The 13,997-nt window shown below is 51.9% G+C and overlaps 1 protein-coding gene across 1 annotated transcript in view; it reads left to right on the plus strand.

Annotated features, from left to right (window-relative positions):
* Positions 1-6,240: 6,240 nt before the first annotated feature.
* The window catches only part of CUEDC1 (CUE domain containing 1), a 138,286-nt gene continuing 130,529 nt past the window's right edge, over positions 6,241-13,997 (plus strand). The window contains exon 1 of the mRNA XM_031934320.1: positions 6,241-6,428. The gene's annotated coding sequence lies outside the window, so the exon portion shown is untranslated. The remainder of the gene's footprint in view (positions 6,429-13,997) is intronic.

The raw sequence follows: 13,997 nt of genomic DNA on the forward strand, positions 1-13,997 counted from the left end.
TATGTACAATGTAGGAAATTCAGAAAATCCAGAAAATACTAATAACAAAATAAAAGTTATCTTTAAACCCTCATCTAATGATGTTAACATTTTGGTATATTTTCTTCAAGTCTTTTATGTTTATACTTTTATTTTTACCAACTAAAAATAAATAGGATCACTGCATTTTGTTTTGTAACATTCTTTTCCCCAACACTGTATCATTTTTTACATTCACTAACTGTTCCTTTGTTTGTTTTTTTTTTTGAGACGGAGTCTCGCTCTATCACCCAGGCTGGAGTGCAGTGGTGCGATCTCGGCTCACTGAAACCTCTGCCTCCCAGATTCAAGCAATTCTCCTGCCTCAGCCTCTCGAGTAGCTGGGATTACAGGCACGCGTCACCACGTCCGGCTAATTTTTGTATTTTTAGTAGAGACAGGGTTTCACTATGTTGGCCAGACTGGTCTTGAACTCCTGACGTCGTGATCTATCTGCCTCAGCCTTCCAAAGTGCTGGGATTACCGGTGTGAGCCAATGCACCTGGCCTTACTAACTATTCTTTAAGAACAATTTTAATTATTACATGGGATTCCATTTATCTAGGTCTAATCTCCACCCCACTGCCTTGTAGAGGACAAGCTGGCAGCCTCTGTACAAAGGGGCAAGATCCCTGGAACCTCACAAACTGTTACCAACCAAGGGGAAGACAGTGGTTTTTATAAAGGCAAACAGGGCATGTCTCACTCGCCTGTTAGAATTCAGGCCTTTGGCAAATATTTACTCAATCTCGCGGGGTGCAGACACTGAGATAGATGGAAAACACCCCTTACCTCCCAGGAGTTCATGAAGAGACCAACTGTAATGGCACACACTCCGTCTCTCTATATGGCGGGATGGACACAGGGACTTCAAGGGAGCAATTCCTTACGCAAGGGAAGAAGAGCTCACAGGAACTACCGCAGGCATGATGTTGGTGCTGGCACCCTGGGGAAGGGGTGAAAGTCCCCAGAAACCCTTTCAGATAGTCATCAAACTGGCAAGCCCACAGGCATCCATCTAGCTATTATCTCACAACGGAGTTGTTTGCTTATTTATTTATTTTTTAAGACTGCTTCCGCGGTTCACCTGTGTGTGCTTTCAAATCCCCAAGTGATGTTACCAGATCCTTAAAAGTTTCCCCGGGCTGGGCACAGTGGCTCACACCTGTAATCCCAGCACTTTGGGAGGCGGAGGCGAAAGGATGGCTTGAGCCCAGGAGCTCAAGACCAGCCTGGGCGAGATGGCAAAACCTCACCTTTACAAAAAAGTTTTTTTCTTTAAATAGCCGGGTGTGGTGGTACAGGCTTGTAGCCCCAGCTACTCAGGAAACTGAGACATGAGAATCTCTTGAGCCTAGGAGTTCGAGGTGGGAAGTTTCCTCTGAGTTCCTTGGTTAAATTGGTCAGAGGGAGAAAGGGAGAGGATTATTCAAATTACTTGGATGTTTACACTACTTACTTTTCTACCTCCGGCCTTCTTAAGCTGTCTTTGGTGGTCCTAGGAGGAGGGGTGGGTCTCAGGGTGACAGGGGCAATGTGGTTGGTTGCAAAACTGCAACCATCTGCTCTTCTTATCAACCATTCATGCCCTGGCATTCGCCCTGGGCTGGGGGAACTTCAGAAGGGAAATGTCCTGTTTTCCCCACGGTCCGATCCGAGCTCACCATTTCCAAGCTTGAGCCCAATGGCTCTCCATCAACCTCATTCTCACAGTAGATAATGCCATATGCTCCAGTGATCTGAGCTTCATACAGCCACAGACTTAGCAAAAGGCTTCTATCACCTTCATATTCAGTCTGTGGAAACAGCGAGTGTTCTTGGCTGGTTCTATTTGTTTGTTTCTTTGTTTGTTTGAGTCTTGCTCTGTCACCCAGGCTGGAGTCGAGCATGATCTCGGCTCACTGCAACCTCCACCTCCCAGGTTCAAACAATTCTACCTCAGCCTCCCAAGTAGCTGGGACCACAGGCGCCTGCCACCACCCCTGGCTAATTTTTGTATTTTTAGTAGAGATAGAGTTTTACCGTGTTGGCCGGGCTGGTCTTAATCTCCTGGCCTCAAGTGATACACCCACCTCAGCCTCCCAAAGTGCTGGAACTACAGATGTGAGCCACAGTGCCTGCCCTGTTCTTGGCTGGTTCTAGTCTGGGAGTGGGTGGGTGGCATGAGGACAGAAATGGGAGGAGCTGGAATGGAAGTTAAGGGCACCCTGGGAAGGGCCTCTCTTAGGAGTTTAAATTTTGTTCTCCAGGCAGTGGGAAGTCATCCACCCTGTTCAGCAGGGCAGAGGCATCGCCAGTTTGTACTTTAGAAAAGTAACTGCTGGCACTGAAGAGGATGGATTGAAAGGCAGGGCCCTGGCAGCAGGGCCTGAGCCAGGGCAGAGGAGAAGGGGCAGATTCCAGAGAAACTCAGAAGCAGAAAGCCCTGAGTTTACTGAGGGGGTTGAATGTGGGAGGGGAAGAAGGCAGCATGTAACATCTGCAGCTTGAGTGAATGGGAGGCGCTCCTTATCCAGGACAGAGAATTCTGGCAAAGGATGTGGATGGAGATGATGGGCTCCAGGCTATCCACGCTGAAGGTGCAGTGGCTGTGGGACAGCTTGTCCAATAGCAGTAACACATGCCAGTCAGGGCTTGAGAGAGGGAGTGGGGCGCTCAGATAGGTCATCAGCACACTCCACTAGGAGCAGAGCGGGTAATGTTATTAATAACATTTGGCTGGGCACGGTGGCTCATGCCTGTAATCCCAGCACTTTGGGAGGCCAACGCAGGCGGATCACCTGAGGTCAGGAGTTTGAGATCAGCCTGACCAACATGGAGAAACCTCGTCTCTACGAAAAATACAAAATTAGCTGGGTGTGGTGGCCCATGCCTTTAATCCCAGCTACCCGGGAGGCTGAGGCAGGAGAACTGCTTGAACCTGGGAGGTGGAGGTCGCGGTGAGCCGAGATTGTGCCATTGCGCTCTAGCCTGGGCAACAAGAGCGAAACTATTTCCCAAAAAAAAAAAAAAAAAAAAAAGAAAAAAGAAAAAAGTAAATAAATAAAATTAAATTAAAAAAAAAAACCCGGCCTTTGGTAGGCCAAGGCGGGCGGAGGTCGGGAGTTTGACACCAGCCTGGCCAACATGGTGAAACCCCGTTTCTATTAAAAAAAATTAGCTGGGCATGGGGGCGTGCACCTGTAGTTTCAGCTTCTCAGGAGGCTGAGTTGGAAGAATCGCTTGAACCTGGGAGGCAGAGGTTGCCATGAGCCAAGATCGCGCCATTGCACTCCAAGCTGGGCAACAGAGCGAGACTCCATCTCAACAACAACAACAACAAAAAAAAAAAAAAAAGTTAGCAGTCTGCAAGTGGAGCCGTGAGGGGTTGGTACCTGCCCCACTCTATTCCCTCTGTGAGAACATCTGGAAAGAGGGGTTGGTTAGAAAATTAGAGGACTCAGCCTTGGAGAAGCCCCTGGGGCAGGCAGAGCTGAAGAAACGAGGGAGTGGGTAGAAAGATGCAGAGACTAGGAAGCCATGAGGGTGGGAGGCATTAACAATATTCAGGACTCCAATGGAGTGAAGGAGTAGGACAGGGAGGAGGCCCATCAGTTGAAGCAAAGAGGAGCCTAAGGGTGCCTCCCTCAAAAAGGTATCTTCCCCTAGGATGAAGGGGAAGAAAGCCAGATTGCAGGAAGTTGAGGACTGAATGGGGCTTGAAGAAGCAGAGAGTGGGTCTGGTTGCTTCTTAGGAGAGGCCTGCTGATGAATGCAGAAGACAGAAACAGGACAATGACTTGAGGGCAGGATAGGGTTGGGGCCAGGTTCCCTTAGAAGGGGGTATCCTGAAATGTTTGTGGTTTTGAGGCAGAGGGGAGGAGAAAGAAGAACTAAGAGAGTCTCCTGAAGCACATAGAAGGTTGGGCTGGAAAGCAAAAGGGACATCTCATATTTGGAAGAGCAGAGACAATAGGGCCTGAACCAGGCAGAAGTGGAGGAGTGAGGCGGGGAGAGAAGGAGAAATGAACAGGATCTGATAAGCAGTAGAGTGCCAGGGAAGATGCACAGGAGACTGAGGCTTCCAGCCTCTGAGCCTGAGGCGGATTCAGGAGAGTAGGACGAGGTGGCTTCAGGAGGGAAGAGGTCTCAGTTGCCTTTAGCCTCCTTGAGTTTTAGGTGTCTGGGAGAGCCACAGGTGGCCCTCTGCAGGCGGCTGGTGTGAGGGGCTGGAGCCCTGGGCCTCAGAGGCAGTGGTGGGAATGGGTGGAGGTGTCTGGGGGTGGGGAGGTTGTGAGAGGCAGGGAAAGGGTCTGAGAAAAAGCTTCCAGAAGGATAGACCCAAAAGGAGGAGTCTGTTAGCAAAGCCCAAGAAAAGTGTGCTTCAAGGAAGAGTGCCCATTAGAGCAACTGGTTTTATTAATGACTATAATAATAATGTATTTAAAAATTTTACTAGCCAGGCATGGTGGTACCCACCTGTAACCCCAGCTACTCGGGAGGCTGAGGCAGGAGAATCACTTGAACCTGGGAGGTGGAGGTTGCAGCGAGCTGAGATCGCGCCACTGCACTGCAGCCCGCGCGACAGAGCGAAACTCCATCTCAAAAAAATATAAATAAATAAAAAATAATAATAAAAAAATTTATGAGCAATCCACAGGTAAGTGCAAATGGAAATCTCCAAGTTTGCTGACGCATTTTCCTGCTCCTGAAGTGCCAAGGTGACAGGGATGAACTGCAGAGGGATCTTGCAAGTAAGCAGGAAAGTGACAAATGAACTGCACTATGAGTAAGTATAAGGTAACACACTTGATAACATAATCTAGACTATATTGGCCAGGAGGACAAATCCTGAGCTCTTAATTACAACCTGGGAAAGGAGCCAGGAGTCAGTGTAGACGGATGGGTCAGTCCCTCCGGATTAAGAATCTTTAACCTGGGGCCTGAAGACCGTTTTCTGGGATTTCAAGCACCCTGCCTCCCCCGGAAATTGAGAAGTGTGGGGAGAGAAGAGCAGGAGAGAGGAGATCCTCAGAGGGGTTTGGAAACCCAGTCCTGGAGTTCCGTTCAACATGCTAACCTAACGTTGGGCCTCTCGAGGAGGGTGTGGTTCTGAGGTTTCTCCCCCTCCCAGTTTCCCAACTTGCTGAAGAAACTTACCCTTGTCATGCAAATGATGGAAACACATTGGTGTCTGGGGCACTTTGGTTTGTGGTTTTTACCATCAGCTGTCTCTGAGGCTGAGCGGGTCGATCTGTCTCAGCAAGGCTAGCAAATTGCAAGCGCTCAGAAGGGAGAGAGGGGGCTGTTCCTGGGGTCTGGGCCCAGACGGGCAAATGGGTCTGTAAGGCAGACTTTTGCAGGAGGAGGGTGCAGACCCTTTGCAAGTTGTTTGGGGACATAGCTTAGATTGCATCTGGCCTTCACCCTCCTCGGATCCCCTAGGTAGCAGGGTGCTTGGAGGTCACCACCTGATCCAGGCTACCCACTCCCAAATTGGAGTCTGAAACGAAAGCACGTGGGAAAAGAATAGCAAAGGTCAATTTCCCATTTATTAAACAAGTTCTTCCATGGAAAATCTTCCCAGGGCTCAGCAGCCCTGGAAGGGATCAGGGATGCAGGGGAGGTTGGGGGAGAAGAAAATGGGAGATAGCAGGTGTAGATGAGTGATAGCTTTGATTTGTTCCCCCTTCCCACCATCTCCTGTGGCCTCAGCATTTGATTTGGTTTCCTTTCCAGGGCCCTAATTCCAGGGAGCTGCCCCTCCTCCACACCTGTGTCCCAAGCCCCAGCTGTGCGTCCTCACCCTGGGTTCCTGGCACTGACCTGGAACCTGTCGGGCAGCCCTGCTCTTAGCTCCCCACGGAGTCTCAGAGGTCTCAGGTCTCCTCCGCCCACCCTCTCCGCAGCTAGGAGGGGCAGGATACCCCGCACCCCGCTCTGCGCCGGAGGTCGAAGCGCCCCGCTCACGCCCTCCTGCCCGCAAGCTGGGGAGTCACTGCGGCCCGGGAGGGAGGGACACGGAGGGCATTTTTTCAGTCTTCACCGGGTGCTCCCCTCTCCACCCCCCGCAACCGTGTAGGTTTCCGGACCCCCAGGTCCGCTTCCCTCCTCGCTGGAAAGGGGTCGGCCATCGGGAAAGGGCCCGGGGGCGCCGCAGCCTGGCCCCCACCCCGCCCGCAGCCCCGCTCCTCCCCGCGCGGCCCCACTTGTGGTCCTGCCGGCAGCCGCGCAGGGACAGCTGCATTTCTCGCCGCCCGCCGCTAGGAAGCCGGCCTCGCCTCGCTTTCTCCGCCTCCCCGCGCCCCAGCCGCGCCGCCGCCGCCGAGCCCGGCCCCGCCGCCGCCGCTGCGGATTGCAGCCCCTCCCCCGCCCGGCCCGCGGCCCGGCCCCTGCGGCCCGCGCGGAGCGGACGCGCGTGGCGCTGCCCGGTAAGACCCCCGCGCTCCCGCGGTTCCCGCCCGGCCCTGGGCGCGGTCCTCGCCGGCGCCCAGCGCGCAATCCCGGCCCCGGCCCGGCGGCCCCACCTTCTCCGGACCCGTTGCCCAGGCGCCGCCGGGAGGGCCGGGCCGTCGCGAGTTTGATTCCCGGGACTGTCGGCGCGGCTCCCCGGGAGCTCCGCGTGCGGCAGGTCCCCGCCCGCCCTTCCTTCCCGAGCCCCCACCTCATCCCGGGCCCCGGGCGCGGGGGGCGTGCGGGCATCTGGGGACCGGGAGCGGGGCGCGCGATTAGACCCGGGGGCGCGGGCCGGCGGCGCAGGGAAGGGAGACGAGGCCTCCCGGAGCCGGCGCCGCCCAAGTCCCCTCTCCCGCGGCTCCCTCTTTTGTGTGGGCGCCCCTCCCCGCAGTGCCCGGGCCTGGGGGCGCACGCTGGGCGGCGACGGCAGGCGGGGGCGCCTGATGGGAGCCGAGCGCCTTTCAGGGGGAGAGGAGCTTCGCTTCCTGCCCCCGCCGATGTCACAGGTCGGCTCAGCCTTTTTTGGTCCCTCCCGGTCCCCTGGGAGCTGTATCTCCCGTCAGCTCGGCCAGAGAAAGTTGGGAATGCGCTGTCCCCGCCCCTGCTCCCCCGCCCCGCCGGCTCCTGTGCCCCGGGCTCTGAGCTCCAAGGGGCTGGTGTCGGCGTTTATTCATTCCGCCCTCTTCCTTTTCTCGGTCGCATGGTCGCCTTACACCCAGCACTGCCCTGCCCATTTCTTTTCCCCTTAAAAAAAGTTTTAGCTCCGAGAAACGTACACTGAAATGAAATTCCTGAGAAGGAATGTGTTTTAAGGGGAGACAGGGTTTAGATTTTCCTTTTTTTGGTGGGGTAGAAGGTGAGGGGACTCCCTGGGAGTTTAGAAACAAGATGTCCTAGAGGCGATAGATGCAAGAAGACCATCCACCGTGCTCCCCACCCGATCGGCAGGCAGCGTCTTGTAGGAGAGGAATGAACCTTCCCTGGGTGATCCCGAAGCACCTGAGCCACCTGGCCCAGGAGAAAGGACTCAGGGAGATGTTCTGGGCCTCTCACCCCTTTTCTTTATAGCCAGCTGTGCCTGAAGGAGGTGAGGGGTCCCAGGAATTCTCTCATGGAGGAAGTCATGTCACCATGCGGTTGGGCTCCTGCTGGATCAAGTGTGAAGCTGGGTCCTCTCTGTTGTTGGGGGTCAGTCCCACTGGTACCTCAATTTGAATGGAGGGTGCCATCTCTGGGATGGAGAGGTGCTGCTGGGAGAAACCTGGCTTGGGCCTCCAGGAAGCTGGAGCCTGTGCAGGAGGGCTGGATGTGAAACCTCCCTGTCCACTTTCTGCAGCTGGAAGGGTCAGGACAAAGGAAACAGGATACTGCTACTGACCTGGGCACATCTTTGAATAGAAGAGAGACCCTGGACAGCAAGGATGGCCCAGGGATGTTGATATGACTAGAGCTGTATCCCCAGCTCCTGGGTCAGGCCAACTAGGGCCAGAGGTCCTAGTCATGGGCCCCTTTGAGAATCTGGTGAAAGCTCTAACTCCTCTCCCTCCAAAATGCACATGTGTAGGGAAACACTTGTATTCAATACCAGACGGTTAATATACCCCCTTGGAACTAGGACCTCCATTGAGACCCCTGCCCTAGAGTTACTGGCCTGACTTGGGCTATCAGGAACAGTTGTCACCTTTTTGGCTGCTCAGTGAATAATCCCAGGGTTCAAAGAGCAGACTGCTTCTAAGGTCTTTTCTCATGACCTCCCTATGCAACTTTGGGCTTGTGGCCATGGAGACCTGGAGTGTCTGGACAGATCCCAGCTCCCTACAGCTAGCTAGAGGATGGGGGCAGATGAGGTAGCCCTTTTCCCGGGGCTCATTTTGCTGCCTGTGTGGTGGCAAGGCCCTGGGCGCTGGGCTAGGACCACTGAATTAGAGGTAAATGGATTTGGGTGGAGGTGGATATTCTGGTGTTTCAGCTGGGTGTGAGATCCAGGCCTTTAAGAGCTCCAGCTTGTTCTTGGGGAAATGGGGTTGAGGTGCTTTAGTAGAGAGTGTTAAGTGTGAAAGATGCCTCTTAAGGAGGTCTTGGGGCAGAATTGTCCAAGGCTATGATCTGAGTATTGTCGGTTCCTTAGATCCCTTCGGACTCTTGAAGGCAAGTGGGGCCAGAGGGCTGCTGTCACTATCCCCAGTGCAGCCCAGAGGAGGCCTGGCCTGCCTTTCCTTTCTTGGCTCACTAGGCCCTGGGCTGCTGCATAGGTGTTTGTGGCGTCTACGCTTGCTAGGGATCTGGAAGAGCTTTAGGAGGATCTGCCATTTGTGACTTCTCTACCTTGGGATTCAGAAGACTTCCTTAGGCTCAAATTCCCCACAGAGACCTGTAGGGGATTTTTCTTTGTTTAACTAGAGAGCACAGTGTTTGGCATATGGCACCACTCACACTGGTATTCTTCCTTTCGTGATTCCTACATTTGCTCTGGTAATAAGCAACAGAGGCAGGAGCATTCTAGAGCCTTGGGCACAGGAAGCTGGGTGTCTGACAGGGCTCACCTCTGACTATCCAAGGTGACCTGGAGGAGGTGGTGCTTCCGTTTTACTAGCTCTTGCACTTACAGGAAGTAAGAGCTATAAAAGGCATTGGAGGCTGGACCCGGTGGCTCACGCCTGTAATCCCACCACTTTGGGAGGCTGAGGCGGATGGATCACCTGAGGTCAGGAGTTCCAGACCAGCCTGGCCAACATGGTGAAACCCCATCTCTACTAGAAATACAAAAATTTGCTGGGTGTGGTGGCGTGTGCCTGTAATCCCAGCTACACAGGAGGCTGGGGCAGGAGAATCGCTTGAACCTGGGAGGCGGAGGTTGCAGTGAGCCGAAATTGTGCCATTGCACTCCAACCTGGATGACAACAGCAAAACTACATCTCCTAAATAAAAATAAATAAATAAATAAATAAAATAAAATAAAATGAAGGGCATTGGAGACCCTAAAGGGTCCAGTGGTCCTTGACTTGGGAATTGGAAGTCTCTTGGTGGCATGCAAAGGTCCTTGTTGCAGTGTCTGAGGATTCACCTTCCCCAGTGGCTATGACTTCTCAGTCATGCTGTGGCCCTGGCTACCATGGGTTGGCGAGTTCAGGATGCTAGCTGTGTTGGCTCACTCAGTGCTCCTCTGATCCCCTTGGCTTCCAGGCTCCCAGAACCTCTGATGTGTCAGAGCATTATCACAGACTCTTGATGATGCAGCTAAATGTCTTATCTTTAAAGCAGGTCATAAATGATAAATGTGATAACAGTCCTTGTAAACATAAACTCCCTTCTTATAAATGTGACTATTTCATTTCCATTGTGGCAGCACCAAGGGTCTTTGAGGAATTCTTGGTAGGATAAAAATGTTTAGGCTGGGCGTGGTGGCTCCTGCCTGTAATCCCAGCACTTTGGGAGGCCGAGGCAGGTGGATCACCTGAGGTCAGGAGTTCAAGACCAGCATGGCCAACATGGTGAAACCTGTCTCTACTAAAAATACAAAAAATTAGCCAGGCATGGTGGTGCCTACCTGTAACCCCAGCTACTCGGGAGGCTGAGGCAGGAGAATCACTTGAGCTCGGGAGGCGGAGGTTGCAGTGAGCTGAGATTATGCCACTGGACTCCAGCCTGAACAACAGAGTGAGACTCTGTCTCAAAAAATAAAAAATAAAAAATAAAAAAAATAAAAATAGTTCCAACTCCATTGGCCTAACTTCACCCCCAGGAAGCAACTGAGTTATTTTGTGCACATTTACATCATAGCTTAGTTGTTTAGAGTGTAAGATCTGAAGTTAGGCATCCCCAGGTAGAATCCCAGCTCTCCATCTTACTCTAAGACTTTGTAAGTGCCTGAGTTTCCTATATTTAGAAAGAGTTAAAAGATATCTCACGTGTATGCCACACAAGGAGGAAGTGTTCATTACATTGAAACTATTATTATTATTATCATTTCTGCACAGGGGTACACAAATTCTGAGGCTCATTATTAAGGAAATCTTTGGTAAAAACTGTAGGGTCTGAGGATGGTTTTTGGAAGAGTAGGAGGGGTTGGGGTGAGGCGCTTGAATGATGAGCAGAGAGGACCGCACACTGGAGGCGGGGGTGGGGAGACTGAAATGTCATGGGTGACAGCTAAGCGTATTTGGGGGCAGAATGACTCAGCATCTGTAGCCCTGCTGTGGAACCAACTCTTCTCCCTTTTCTTTGGAGAATTTGCCCCAAAAGCTGGGGGCAGGGGTGAGGAGGCATAACCAGTGAGGAGGGTTGAATGGCATAAAGTTAATGCTAACATTGGTCCAGAGGAACAGGGCAGAGTTCCCTGGAGGAAGGGAACCTAGTGAGGGGATGGGGGCAGGCCCAATAGGCAGTCAAAAGTGCAAGCTGGCAGGGCGTGGTGGCTCACGCCTGTAATCCCAGCACTTTGGGAGGCTGAGGCGGATGGATCACCTGAGGTCAGGAGTTCCAGACCAGCCTGGCCAACATGGTGAAACCCCGTCTCTACTAAAAATACAAAAATTAGCTGGGCGTGGTGGTGGGTGCCTGTAATCCCAGCTACCCAGGAGGCTGAGGCAGGAGAATCGCTTGAACCCAGGAGGTGGAGCTTGCAGTGAGCCAAGATCACACCATTGCACTCCAGCCTGGGCAACAGAGCGAGACCCCGTCACAGAAAAAAAAAAAAAAAAAAGATGCTGGGCACAGTGGCTCACATCTGTGATCCTAGCACTTCAGGAGGCCAAGGCAGGAGGATTGCCCGAACTGAGGAATTCAAGACCAGCCTGGGCAACACAGTGAAATCCCCATCTCTATTAAAGTACAAAAAATTATCCAGGTATGGCGGCAGGTGCCTGTAGTCCCAGCTACTTGGGAGGCTGAGGCAGGAGAATCGCTTGAACCCAGGAGGTGGAGGTTGCAGTGAGCCAAGATCACACCATTGCACCCCAGCCTGGGTGACAGAGTGAGACTCTGTCTCAAAAAAAAAAAAAGGTGGAAGCTGTAGGGGCCAAGGGTTTCTGTGAAGGAATAGGCTTGGGAAACAACCACTGTGGCACTCACAGAGGGGTCGGACCCTTTCCGAGTGCTTCACATGGATCAGCTCGTTTAATCCTTGCAGGACCTATGAGATATTATACCAATTTTTCAGGCGAAGAAATAGAGACATAAGAGACATCAAGAGTTTAAATAACTTGCCCAAGATCACATGGCTAGAAAGTGGCTGACCTAGGATTTGAATTCGGGAAGTCTGGCTGCAGGCCCACACCCTTAGAGAAACTGTCAGAGAGAGCTGGGTGTGGTAGTTCATGCCTGTAATCCTAGCACTTTGAGAGACTGAGGCTGGTGGATCGCTTGAACTCAGGAGTTCTAAACCAGCCTGAGCAACATGGTGAAACCTCATCTCTACAAAAATTAGCTGGGTGTGGTGGCATGCAGCTGTAGTCCCAGCGACTCAGGAGGCTGAGGTGGGAGGATCGCTTGAGCTTGGGAGGCCGAGGTTGCAGTGAGCTGAAATTGCACCTCTGCACTCCAGCCTGGGTGTCAGAGCCAGACCCTGCCTCAAAAAAAAAAAAAAAAAAAAAAATGTCAGAGAGACCCCTACTGAGCTCAAGGGGTGGTCGTGGTCGGGGAGGATGGAGATGGGGGGTTGTGGGGTTTGTGTCCTGCTTGAAGGGCTGCCAGTGCAATGTCCAGCCATCACTGGAACATGCTGGAGGGTTCAGCTTAACAAGAGTCTGCTGAGAACCACAGGCCAAGTGCCAGATACTCTGCTGGGGCCCATCCTGGAGCACAAAGATCACCAAGCCATGGCCCCTGCCTTCAAGATGCCTCCTGTCTAGTAAGAGAGACAAACATGTTAGCCTGGAATTTCAGTTACTGTGGCAAGTGCTGCGATAAGACAAAGCACTGAGGAAGGGGGCACTTTGCCAGCCAGAAGAGGAGTTGGGGCAGGGAAGGCTTCCTGGAGGTGGGGCCGTTTGAGCTGAGTGAGGACAAGAAAAAGTGGCTGCTGCCTCCTGAGCTTTTGATCTGGCATGGGAGCACATTATTCTCCCCCTTGGTGAACTCTGAGTAGAGCTAAGTGGCCAGCGTGTGGGTTTCAGAGAAGGCTTAGGTTTTCTGGATTCTGTAGTACCATTGCCAGGGTGAGGCAGGAACTGGGCAGTGTGGTCAGCTTTCCTGATGCCTTCGTGGTTTTTAATAGCTGAGAAACACTGCCACCTCTTGTAATGCCTGCAGTGAACATGGTGAAGAAGACATAAAAGTCTCTTAAGAGTCATTGCTCAGAACGCAGTGATTCAGTCTTGTCTCTCTGCACTTAGAAACAGAACCAGAGGCAAATGAATTTACACTATGGAGGGAGGATTCAAGTAAGGTATGAGGAAGACATTCCAGATAGGATGTGAGATGTAAGAAAAGTGACTCATAGGCACAGAGGGGAATGGCCTCCCCTGAAGGTCTTCAGAAATGGGAACAAGTTTCATTTGTCTTTGTGGTTTAAGAGGTTTCGTCTGGAGACAGGAAGATGAAGTAGAGGCCCCTAGAGGTCCATGTCAACTTGGTGATCAGAGGATAAAAGGAGCTGGAATTTTTGAGCTAGAAGATTACTTAAATCTGGCCTAACCTCTCCTTTGACTGTTGCAGTGATTGAAGAATGCCTGATAACACTGAGCAGCTCATCCATTAATGAGTGAGCCAAGGCACAAACAGAGTCTGCCCAACAGCTGGGACCCTTGCCTGCAATGTTCCCGGTCAGCGTCAGCGGGGGTGCTCACTGGGAGGGACCTACAGCTCTAGGGGATGGAGTCCAAGCCTTGTGAGGAGAGCGCAGGAAACCTGGAAGTAGTGGAGCATTTGTCTTGGTATTGGAATACAGAAAGCATCAGCCCCCATACACACCGTGTTTCTGAGAGTGGCACTCTGAGTTGGAGCTAGTGGGTTATCTCCTAGATGCACCTAGAAGAGTTTTAGGCACATATATGGGGCCCTCAGTAAACTTTGTTGGATGAATGAGTAAATAACAGATAATCCAAGACTTAATCTCTCTGACCATACCATGCCCTTGTTGGACCAGTGCACTTAACCCTTCTTATTCTGTTTTACTTAAGCTGACATTAGGCTTTTTTCATAATACTGCCCAGTCATAAAGAAAGGTGCCCACAAGTATGCTGGGGGCAAGGGTAAGAAGAGAAAACACAGGTTATGATCCTTCTCAATATTTATACTTCTTTGAAGGATCATCAAGACCTGACATTATGTTCAGTCATAATGGCTTTTGCTTTTTTCTTTTTTATTGTTTCAAGCGCAAAAGTGTTTTTATTTTTTATTATTTACTTATTTATGAGACAGGGTCTCGCTCTTTTACCCAGGCTGGAGTGCAGTGTGGTGTGATCTCAGCTCACTGCAACCTCTGCCTCCCAGGTTCAAACGATTCTTGTGTGTCAGCCTCCTGAGTAGCTGGGATTACAGACATATACCGCCACACACAGCTAATTTTTTTGTGTTTTCAGTAAAGACGGGGTTTTACCATGTTG

Source organism: Piliocolobus tephrosceles, chromosome 16 (genome assembly GCF_002776525.5).
Source record: "Piliocolobus tephrosceles isolate RC106 chromosome 16, ASM277652v3, whole genome shotgun sequence".
Lineage (NCBI taxonomy): Eukaryota > Metazoa > Chordata > Mammalia > Primates > Cercopithecidae > Piliocolobus > Piliocolobus tephrosceles.